The sequence below is a fragment of the Meriones unguiculatus genome (genome assembly GCF_030254825.1).
Source record: "Meriones unguiculatus strain TT.TT164.6M chromosome X unlocalized genomic scaffold, Bangor_MerUng_6.1 ChrX_unordered_Scaffold_31, whole genome shotgun sequence".
Classification (NCBI taxonomy): Eukaryota; Metazoa; Chordata; class Mammalia; order Rodentia; family Muridae; genus Meriones; species Meriones unguiculatus.
Genome location: NW_026843707.1, coordinates 285,394 through 297,621, shown reverse-complemented (window position 1 = coordinate 297,621; position 12,228 = coordinate 285,394). Strand labels below are relative to the sequence as shown.

The 12,228-nt window shown below is 39.7% G+C and overlaps 1 pseudogene; it reads left to right on the top strand.

Moving 5' to 3' along the window:
* The first annotated feature begins 9,678 nt into the window (after window positions 1-9,678).
* LOC110543666 (peptidyl-prolyl cis-trans isomerase D-like) lies at window positions 9,679-10,391 on the top strand (annotated as a pseudogene).
* Window positions 10,392-12,228: the final 1,837 nt, after the last annotated feature.

Sequence of the window (12,228 nt, the reverse complement as noted above, 5' to 3'; positions counted from 1 at the left end):
CATTGTATCTTCTACACCTGAGAGTCTTTCTTCCATCTCTTGTAGTCTGTTGGTTATGCTTACCTCTGTAGTTCCTGTTTTCTTCCCTAGATTCTTCCTTTCCATTATTTCTTCCATTTGTGTTTTCTTTAATTTTTCCAATTCTATCTTCAGGTCTTGAGTTGTTTTGTTTACTTCCTTCACCTGTCTGATTGTACTTTCCTGTTTTTCTTTTAGTTCCTTCAACTCTGTTTCTATCATTTCATTCAGTGTTTTAAGCATTTCCATTCTAAAGGCCATAAACTGTTTGGCTGCAGCTTCCTCTATTTCTTTACGGATGGCAATATTCTGTTTGAGTTTATCTTCCTCTATGTCTTTACGAATCTTATTTGTTTCCTCTGTTATCATCTTCATGAGCATACTTGTTAGGTCATCTTCTTGCATTTCAGTTATGGTCGGGTGTCCAGGGCTACTTGCCCCTGAGTAACTGGGTTCTGGAGATGCCATATTGCTCTGTCTTTTGTTGCTTGAGCTTTTACGCTGGCCTCTACCCATTGTGTTATCTTAGGTGTTTGGGGTTATTTTCTGATGGTTCCTGGGGATCCTGTGGTAGAGAGAATCCCCTCTGCAGAAAGCTGGTTTTTCCTGAAGGATGTCTTCTTAGCTTTTTGGGTATAGTCCCTGGATGGCTGGTGTTTTTTCAGGAGTTGCTCACCTCAGGGATATAGACCTGAGTGGTAACTGTGGTCTTTGTTAGTCGAGAGGGTTCTCCTCTCACCCAGGGAAGTCCTGAGGGCCGCTGCCCTGTTTCTGGGTTTCTTGTTGTAAATTTAATGATCAGCTGCTGTGACCCAGTTGGACATCAGGCGCGCCTCAACTGTTTGTGCCTGTGTCTGGAGCACAGCTGAGTGCTGGCGCCTCGGCTCCACTAGACTGCTAGACTTTTTCTAGGGAAGGATTGGGTGATTTAGGTCAGCACAGTTTCCTTCCTTCCCCATGGATTCTCTGGAGACACGGACTCCCAGTGTCTTTTTTTTTTTTTTTTTTTTTTTTTTTTTTTTTTTTTGCCCTGGTGCACACTGCTCAGTGTCTGCTGGCTGGCTGGCCGCAGAAACTGCCTGTGCCTGGAGCACAGCTGTGTGATGGCGGCTCAGTCTCTGCCAGCTGTCTGGTGCTCAGAAACTGCCTGTGTCTGCCTTTGCGGCTTTTGGGAGCCTGAGTGCCTCCCTAAGCTGGGTAATTTTCCCGGGACCTTTTCAGGTTGGGGGTGACCCGCCGTTTCTATCTCCAGCGGCGAATCAGGCACGCAGGCAGGCAGGGCTCTGTGCTGGAACCTGGGTCCCCGGCTCTGGCTCTGGGCTGGCTCCTGGGGTGCCCGTGGAACCCACCCGAGTCTTTTCCAGGGGATGTCTGGGTGACCTAAGGCCGGTCCCAATCGTTTCCTGTACCCTGGGGTTATCTCTCGACTGAAAATTCCAGTCTCTGATAGTGTGGTGCACACGGTTCAGTCTGGGACCGTGACCAGAGACACTGGCTTGTGGCTCTGGGCTGGGGCTGGGGCTGGCGGCCGGCAGCTAAGCGTCTGGCGGAACCGGGATCTCTTCCGCAGTTTAGCCGGGTGAGTTAAAAGCTGATTGAATCCCCCACCGTGGGGTATCCTCTCACCTGGGAAACACAATGACTGTGTTTTATGGCCGAGAGTTCTGATTGCTGGTCACTGTGCTGATCCTGCTGTGCTGCTGCTCAGAATGGGAGTCCTCCCGGTGCCTCCATCTTGCCCCTCCCTTCATAAAGCTTTTTGAAACAACGGACTTGCTCATGATGTAAGACAAAGTACCACAGTCCAAGTTTTCAAACTAGGAAATGTACAGGTAATTTTCCAAGTTCATACTTTAAAAACTATCCCTTCTCTTGAGGAAAATAGCCACCCATTCTGGGTCTCCAATTCTTCTTGTATGATCATTTGTGTATTGAGTAAACTTCATCTTCATGTAACATTTTGATATGAAGTTTACTCCTTTATTAAAAAGGAGTGGAAACCTGCTACAAAGCAGAATTGTGAAATATTTTCTAAGAAATTAACAGACAATCTTAGAGCTGTCTAATTCTATTCTTTTTAAGGAGGATGAGACTGGGAAGGGTAGAGGGAAGGACTTACAAGGATATAAGGGGATAAAATAAACAAATGAGAAAAGAAGGAATAATAGAAATAGAAGAGGAAACACTGGTCAAAGGCATAGAAAGCATTTTCAAAATAAACCATAGAAAAAAATTTCCTAGCATAAAAAAGGGCATGCCTATCAAAGTTGAAGAAACATACAGACCACTAAATAGACTGGGCCAGAAAAAAATTTCCCACAGCACATAATAACTGAAACACCAAATGTATAGACCAGAAGAATTATTAAATAGGCCAAAGGAAAAAGACCAAGTAACATATAAAGGTAGACCTATTAGAATCACACCTGAGTTCTCAATGGATACTATATAGGCCAAAAGTGCTTCAACAGATGTGTGACAGACACTAAGAGACCACAGATGCCAGACTAGACTAGTATACACAGTAAAATTTTCTATCACAAATGATTGAGAAGATAAGGCACTTCATGTTAAAACCAAATTTAGCAATATATATACATATAACTCCAGCCCTATACAAGGCATTCTAATAAACTGTAACCTAAAGAGGTTAGCTACATTTGAGAAAACACAGGGAAGAAATAATCCTAGACCAGCATATCAAAGAGGAAAGCACACATAGACACATACAAACACACACACACACAACCAGCAGCTCTACTACCACCACCACCAAAAACAAAATAACAGGAATCAACAAACACTGACATTCATCTCTTTCAACATCAATGGTTTCCCCCAATAAAAAGACACAGCCTAACAGAATGGATGGAAAATCAGGGCCCATTTTTGTGCTGTATCAAACAAACATACCTCAACATTAATGATAAATATTGCCTTGGTATAAAGGTTTGGAAAAACATATTGCAAGAAAATGGACATGAGAAGCAAGCTGGTGTAGCCATTTTAATATCTAAAAAAAAGAGACTGAAAACAAAGGTATTCAGAAGAGATAGGGAAGAACACTATCAAGAACAGATCAAGAGGAAAAATCCACCAAGAGGGCATGGTAGTTCTTAACATGTATGCACCAAGCACAAGGGTATCCATGTTTGTTAAAGAAATACTACTACAGTTTAAATTACATATGGACACACATGCACTGATCAAGGGACACTTAAATACATAAATATTGCTAAAAGTCAGGTCAAACAGACAATAATTAAATAGAGACATGCTGGAAATAACTGATGTTGTAAATCAAATGGACCTAAGAGATATTTACAGAACATTTCACCCAAATACTCTTCACAAAACTTTATCTAATATTGACCTCGTACTTGTCCCAAAGCAAGTTTCAAGTGGTATAAGAATATTGAAATAATACCCTGCATCCTATCTGACCACCATGGATTAAAGCTGGAAATCAACATATCAACAGCAATAGTAACAACAGAAAGGTTATAAACTAGTGGAAACTTAACAACGCCACTGAATGAAAAATGGGTCAAGATAGAAATTAAGAAAGAAAGTAAAGGCATTTGAGAATTGAAACGAAATGTGTGTATGCACAACATACCCAAGCTTATGAGACATAATGAAAGCTGTTTAAAGATGAAAGTTCATAATACCAACATGTTAAAAAAAAATGGAGAGATCTCATACTAGTAACTTAAGAGCACACTTGAAAGCTCTAGAACAAAAAGAAGAAAATCACATGAAAAAGTAATATACGGCAAGACATAATTAAACTCAGGTATGAAATCACTAAAAAGAAACCACCACCACCACCAAAAATCCAGAAAGATAGAAAGCATCAACAAAACAAAGAGATGTTTCTTTGAGAAAATCAATAAGATTGTCAAACCCTTATCCAACTATACTAAAATCAGAAAAAGAATATCCAGTTTAACAAAATTAGAAATATGAAGAAGGACATAAAATTAGACACTGAGGAAATCCAGAGAATCATGACATCCTTTAAAAAAAATTTTTACTCACCATCTGAGTAAAGATGCTGTTACCTCAGCATCTTAAGTGCTAGGATTACTGGTGTGTACCTCAAGGCCAGAATTTGTTCTGATTTTTGCCCATGATTTATTTTTGATGACATATTACATTCGTGCATGAAAATTGGAATACAAATACACTTTTATAGCTACAGATACGGAACTCTGTGTTCATCAAATATTTTTAATTAATATCTCTGCCGATAACTATTTATTATTTCCACGACTTCCCTCTCATAATATTTTCTGGCTCAACTGGAGATTGAAGCCAGGACCTCACACATTATAAGTAAAGCACTCTAGCACTAAGTCACCAGCCCCATTTTTGAAACACTATGTCATTATACATTGCCCAGACTGGCTTTGTCCTTGCACTGTAACTCAGCTAGGTATGGAACATGTGAAATTTCTGCTTGAAATTGCCAACTATCTTGCACTACAGGCCTAGGTTTCTGTTTTGTCTTCTCCTTACTTGAAAAATTCATCAAAAAGTGTTGTAAATGACAATCATGTAAATGTGCTACAAAACCCTAGAAGTTATTGATCATTTCTGTCTATACTTGATGCTCATCATATGATGTGCTTCTACTGAACTCTTTAATGGCAGTCTTTTAATGATAATTGCTTCATGCATATTTTCTATGAAATCTGTTTTCTCATTCCTCATATGGGTGAGAACATTTGGTATCTGCGTCTGAAATCCAGCATATTTCCCTTTTATGATACAGGCTCAAAGTCGTTTTCTACACGCTAATAGAATCTCTGTCATTTCTAACTATTAGCTCTCCCAGAGTCTGTCATGGGGAAAGATAATACCAGGGTAAAATAAAGCACATCCCAACTCCAGGTACTGGCTGTTGGTTCCGGTTCCTCCATGTTGTCTTCCTCCACAGGAATTTTGTTGTCTTGCCTAGAAACAATCAGTTTGTGGTTCTTTTGTATAATCCTATCTCTAGTGTCACAAAGACTAATCAGTACTGTTCAAATAGCCCTTGGGAAGATATTCATAAACAAGAAAGTATATGCAAGGTGAGGTTACCAATCAGGGGTTGGCCATTGGCAACTGAGTGAATAAGAGCCACTGTAGGAAGATTTCACAGAAAGTGGACACAGAGGCACTTGGGACAAGAAACACAGTCTCCATAGGAAATCCAGAAGCCTCACTGTATTGGTAACCTAGTAGTAAATCATTTGTTGACTCTCAGCCCCTTATAAATAGAAGAGAGCAATAAGGAGCTAGCATGGATCTTGGGAAGAAGCTGTTGTGCTCATGCCTAATATTTTTCAGGAAAGATTATCTCAAGTTTCTGGTAGATCACTGAAGTCTGTCAACAGAGAAGTCAGTCTGGGCTGAATACCATATGTGTGCAACAGAGTGGCTGCCAGAATGTACATTTTCTTCTTTTCTAGACTTTCCAGGATATTTCCAAATACTTCTCTGAGAAAAAGTGGTCAGTGTTGACCAAACTGCAGAAAATTACATATGTGTTTATGAAAAGTTGGTACATCAGAGTCATGGCCTTAGGTAACAGGAGATTCTGTGTTCAGACAGGCCTGTTTTTCTCCCTGGCATTTTATATGCTCTGGCTTCTCTCAACCTGTAACATCGGGCTCTTTTCTATGCTGTGCAGGGCTGTGAACAAAGACTAGCCACTCTAAGGAGCATGCCTGAACCCCGTACTATTTCTTCTGTGGGCCTCTGTTCTGCTGGGACATTGCTGTCTATGCTGCATCTCAACATCCTTTCTGTATCCCCCTCCTGGTGCTATTTTTAAAAAGAAGAACATCGTGATTCTTCCTAGGGGTTACTGTCAAACAAGCAAGTTTCATGCCTTGCAAGCCATCAACAAGCATGGTGAAGATCATGACCATGAAAGTGAAGGTGTGTAGGTAGAGAGGGGCTATGATGGATAATGTTTTTACTCAAAATGCCTGGGAAGGGCACAGACATTTCCTCACTGCCACTGATCAGGACTGTGATAAAAGTTTATTCAGAGAATCATGAAGAGACTGCTTTATAAAATTCTAAAACATTAAGAAGAATTCACCTAAATATGGATGATGAGTAAATGGCAAATGTGTAACACCTTGAGTTGAAATGTAACACTGTCCCATCCACCATGGGGTGTTGCTCATCTACATGTCAAAGAATAGCTAGATGGAGAAATGAGAGGTTCAAGAGTCCAGAAAATTGTGCATTGGAAGATCATGTATAATCACGACTTAATGGCTGGTGTATGTAAACCTTTTACTTTAAAGGGAATTGGCATATTAGGTAGGCCATACCTGCCCTTCTTTGCAACTAAGAAGTTGCTAATACCATGTATATAATGAGTTTTTCATTAATGGACAACTGTAGCTTCAGATAATAAAACTTTTTCTACATTCAATTTAATGCTGTGGGGGAACTGAAAGAATAAAATAACTGGATGAGACAGTGATGAAGTTTAGAAAATGTCTCAAACAGTAGAAAGGTACTTCTGAACTGACATTGCAAATGATGTCTTAGTCAAAGAGAAGGAAAAGTCACACTCTACCTGTTCCTTCCCAGTGAATGGACAGTAACCCTCCAATCCAACATTTCCTAAGGCTGGAAGAGTCTAGACTTTGGTAATATTTACTAACACGCAAAACATGGTAAAATTTCACATCATCCTACCACTGAGAAAAAAATTTGAGGGGAATTTAGGCATAGCATTCAAAAGATGCCTGATGGTTTGTATCTATCATGTCTATGAAGATGGAAGATAAAAAATGCCCCAACCATCACATCCTGACTCTGCTAAAATATTCGTTTTTTTCTTTTTACTTTTTATCTCTTTTTTTTTTCAAAAAAAAATATGAATAGATTCTTTTCTTATACAGTACACCCTGATCATAGTTTGTGTCCACGTTTCTTTTTCAGTACATTGCAGAGCACCCTTTCATACTCAGAAGCCTAGAATGTAGGGGTGAAGGCTCCATGCAGCCACCAGCTCGATCTCTCAATGTTCAATATGCTGTGTAGATGTTGTCCTTGGCAATGCGGAACCAACTTTGAGTTTTTGGAGAGCAACCCTCTGTCCTAGCATTAGCCTGGCTTGTTTGGGGAATTTCCACAGGATCCCCTCAGCCAACAACTCAACCGAATGTCACTAGGTTCTGCCACTGAGAGTTTACCTGCCTAAGAGAGATGACCACGTGAAACTCCTTATCCCCCATTACTAAGTGTCCTCACTAGGATCACCTTTGTATATTCCAAGGAATTTTGACTGCACTAGGTTTCCACGCTACCCCCAAATGTCTTCAAATTTCAGCTACCCAACACTCTCTCCCTCTATCATATCCCTCCATTTAATCCCTCCAACTCTGATCACCACCTACCTACACTCCACCCACAAGGGTTGTTATAGGTTCCCTCCCCTAGGAGATCGATGGATCCTCTTTAGAGATCTCTTCTTTACCTAAAGTCTATGGATCTACAGATTGTAGCTTGGTTGTCATTTACTTAACAGTTAATATCCACCTGTAAGTGACTATATAGAATATTTGTCTTTCTGACTCTATATTATCTTACTCGGGATGATCTTTTCTAATTCCATGCATTTGCCTGAAATTTTCCTGATATCATTCTTATTAAGAGCTCCATTGTGTAAATGTACCACATTTATCCATTCTTCAGTTGAGGGACCTCTAGGTTGTTTCCAGTTTCTGCTGCTATGAACACAGCTGAGTAATTGTCCTAATGATAGTATAGAGCATCTTTTTTTACAATATGCCTTTGGATAGAGCTGGGTCTTGAGGTAGAGCTATTTCCAATTTTCTGAGAAACCACCATATTGATATCCAAAGTGGCTGTAGAAGTTTGCACTCCACTTGCTCCACATTTTCAGTACCGTGAGCTGTCACATGTGTTATTGACTTAGCCATTCTGACAGGTATAAGAAGGAATCTCAAAGTAGTTTTGATTTGCATTTACCTTATGGGTAAGGATGCTGAACATTTCTTTAAGTATTTCTCAGTCATCTGAGGTTTTTTTGATTTTTTGTTTTTTCTCTCCATTGAGAATTCTTTGTTTAGATTTGTACCACATTTTAAAATTGGATTATTTGGTTTGTTATCTAGCTTCATGAGTTCTCTATGTATTTTAAATATTATAATGCCTTCTATCAGAATCGTAGTTGGTAAAAATATTTTTCTATTGTGTGGACTGCCACTTTTTCAGATTGACATTGTCCTTTGCCTCACAGAAGCTTTTCAGTTTTATGAAGTCCCATTTATTAACTGTTGATCTTAGTGCCTGTGCTACGGGTGCTCAGTTCAAAAAGTTGTCTCCTGTGCCAATGAGTTCAAGGTGATTTCCCCTTTCTCTTCTATCAGGTTTAGTGTATCTGGTTTTATGCTGAGGTCTTTGACCCACTTGGACTTGAATTTTGTGCAGAGTAACAAGTATGGAACTGTTTGTGTTTTTCTACAAAACGATCTCCAGCTAGACCAGCACCATTTGTTGAAGATACTTTCTTTTCTCCAGAGTGTCTTTCTAGCTTCTTTGTGTGTATATATATATATATCAGGTGTCCAAGGTCTGTGGATTTATGTCTGGGTCTTCAATTCCATTCCATTGATCAACCTATCTTTTTTTTAATGCCAATACCATGAATTTTTGATTATTATAGCCTTGTAGTACAACATGAGAAATAATTTATTAGGTGTAGTAGATTCTTGGTGTAATTTTATGGGCACTTATATATATTGTTATATAATCTGCAAATAATTATAGCTGACTTCTTCCTTTCCAATTTGCAACCACCTGATCTCCCTCTTACTCTAGCTAAAACCTCAAGTGCTATTTTGAATAGATATGCAAAGAGTGGACAGTCTTGCCTTGCTCCTCATTTTCATGGAATTGCCTTTAGTTTCTCTCCATTTAATTTGATGATCACTATAGGCTCTCTGTAATTTGCCTTTATTGTGTTTAGATATGTCTCTTGTATCCTTAATCTCTCCAGGACTTTTATCATGCATGGGTGTTGGATTCCGTCAAAAGCCTTTTCTGAATCTAATGATATGATCATGTGTTCTTTTAAAAACTTCAGTTTTGTTTATATGGTAGATTCTATTTATTGCGTTTGTGTTTTTAAATTTAATTTTAAATTTTTCATTCAATTTACATCCAGATCGTAGTCTCATCCCTTGTCTCCTCCTAATCCCATTTTCCCTCTCTCTTCCCTCCATCCCCCTCTCCTAGTCCTGAGAAAGGGGGAGCACTCCTCCCCTACCAAGAGACCCCAGCCTATTAAGTCTTATCAAGACTACCAGCATCCTCTTCTTCTGTTGCCTAGCAAGCCCTCTACCTCAGTCCCACAAACACACACCAGGGGGAAGTGAACAAAGAGCAGACTACAGAGTCCATGTCAGAGACAGCCCCTGCTCCCCTTATGAGGGAACCCACATGGAGACTGTGCTGCCTATCAGTTACATCTGAGCAGGAGGCCTAGTGCCTCCCAATGCATGGTCCTTGGATGGTGCATAAGTCTTTGCAAGCCCCCTGGGCCAAGATTTTTTGGCTCTGTTGTTCTTCTTATGGAGCTCCTGTCCCCTCTGGGTCCAATAATATTTCTAACTTCTCATTTGGACGGGAAATGTGGTGTTTGGTCAAGTAATTACAGAACTAGTTGTGGCAAGTATGCTTGAAAACTTAGAGGTGAATGGTGAAAAACATGCTGAACTGTGTATGATTGCAGAATGTAGAGAACTGAGAGAAAGGGATGATTGGGTACTATTCCCCAAAGATTTCCCCAAGGATGAAGATATAGATTTAAAAAATGTACATAAAATTTTATTAGTAGCTGAAGGCTTAAAAAAAATTGAAAATACATTTTTCAAGTCTCAGAATTGGAGATGTCTATTAAAAGTATGTGAAGGTTTTAAGGTACATGGATAACAGAAAGGCTGCGATTGAGAAAGCAGATGCAAGCCGACTGCAACCTATAGCCTTAAGTTGTGTGCCCAGTATTGGTGCTTGTAAATTGAGATATCAGATTGGCAGGGAGCAATTGACAGTTGTTTGGAGGAACTTGAAATGGACCCATCAAGGACCAAAGAACTATACTGCAAATGCAAGGATGGCAAGGACTAAAAGAATACGATCAATCATTGGCTGATCTTAAGAAGGTGCAACAGAGATAGCTATCCCAGGAGTAAATCCCAGGAGATAAAGCTATCCAGGGAGAAATGCTTATAGTCGAACAAATGATAAAGGCACAGAAAGATAAAGAGAAGGCAGTGTAGGCAAAAATGTTTGCTTCAATAAGGATTCGACTTTGCTTGAATATTGTACATTGATTATACAAAGGATAATGTAAGTTACTGCCTGATCCTTCATGCTTCCCTTGATTCTTTGTGGTTATTGTTTACATAGAAGGGCTGAATAGGTTTCTTTTTAAAAGGTGTTATGAAATACAAAACAAAAACAAAATAGAATGAGTTGGGCAATGTTCCTGTTGTATCTATTTTGTGGTATAATTTGAGGAGTATTTGCAATGACTCTTTGAATATCTGGTACAATTTTGTGCTAAAACCATCTAACACTGGGATTGTTTTTTGGCTGGGAGACTTGGCATATTTGCTGTCACAATGCCACACAGAAGTCCTAAATCGTTATAATTCTTTACTTGATTCTTGTAGGTTTTTTTTAATTTTTAAATTATTTGTTCAATTAATTAATTTATTTATTACAATTTATTCACTTTGTATCCTGGCTGTATCTCCCTCCCTTGTCTCCTCACAGTCCCATCCACCATCCTGCTTTTTTGCCTATGTCCTTCCCCTAGTCCACTGAGTTGGGTGGACTTCCTCACCTTCTGTCTGACCCTAACCTGTCAGATCTCATCAGAACTGCCAGCATCATCTTCCTCTGTGGCTCTGCAAGACTGCACCCTCCAGGGGGAGGTGATCAAAGAGCCAGCCACTGAGTCGATGTCAGACACAGCCCCTGCTCCCCTTACTGGAATACCCACTTGGAAACTGAACAGCCTATGTGCTTCCTCTGAACAGGGGGTATAGGTCCTGTCCATGCATTGTCCTTGCTTAGAGTATCTGTCTGCAGGGTCCCCTGGGCCCAGCTTTTTTGGCTCTGTTGGTCTCCTTGTGGAGCTTCTGTCCCCTCCAGATCTCTCTATCTCCCCTATTTTCCATAAGCTCCCCTGCACTCTGCATAAAGTGTGGCTATGAGTCTTGGCATCTGCTTCAATACCCTGCTGGGTAGTGTCTTTCAGATGCCCACTTGTGGAAGGTTCCTGCCTGTTCTCTGTCTTCTCTTCCTTTTATCCTGTTTTACTTCTAAATGAGGGTTAAGCTTCTTCCCTAGGGTCCTCCTTAGTGTTAAGCTTCTTTAGAAATATAGATACTAATTAACACTAATGTTAATTCTATGTTATATGGCTACTATGCACTTATAAGTGAGGATATACCATATGTATCTTTCTGCTTCTGGGTTACCTCACTCAGAATGATCTTTTCTCATTCCATCCATTTGCCTGCAAATTTCACGGTTTCCTTGGTTTTAATTGCTGAGTAGTATTCCATAGTGTAAATGTACTACAACTTCTCTTTCCATTCTTCAGTTGAGGGACATCTAGATTGTTCCCAGATTACAGCTATTACAACTAAAGCTGCTATGAACATAGTTGAGCAAATGCCCTTGTAGTATGTTTAAGCATCTTTGGGGTATATGCCCAGGAGTTGTATAGCTGGATATTGACATAGCACTATTCCTACCTCAATTTTCTGAGAAAGCGCCAGGTTGATTTCCAAAGTGGTTGTACAAGTTTACATTCCCACCAGCAATGGAGGAGAGTTCCCCTTTCTCAACAACCTCTCTAGCATGTATCAATTTTTGAGTTTTTTATTTTGGCCAAAATCAAAAAGATGGTGTGAGGTAGAATCTTAGGGTCGTTTTCATTTGCATTTCTCTGATGACTAAGGATATTGACCATTTCTTTAAGTGTTTCTCTGCCATTTGATATTCCTCAGTTGAGAATTCTCTGTTTAGCTCTGCGTCACATTTTTTTAAATGGTATTACTTGGTTTGTTGGTGTTTACCTTCTTGAGTTCTTTATATATTCTGGATATTAGCCCTCTGTGCCTATATGTTAATTAAGCACTGACATTCTGCTCTTCT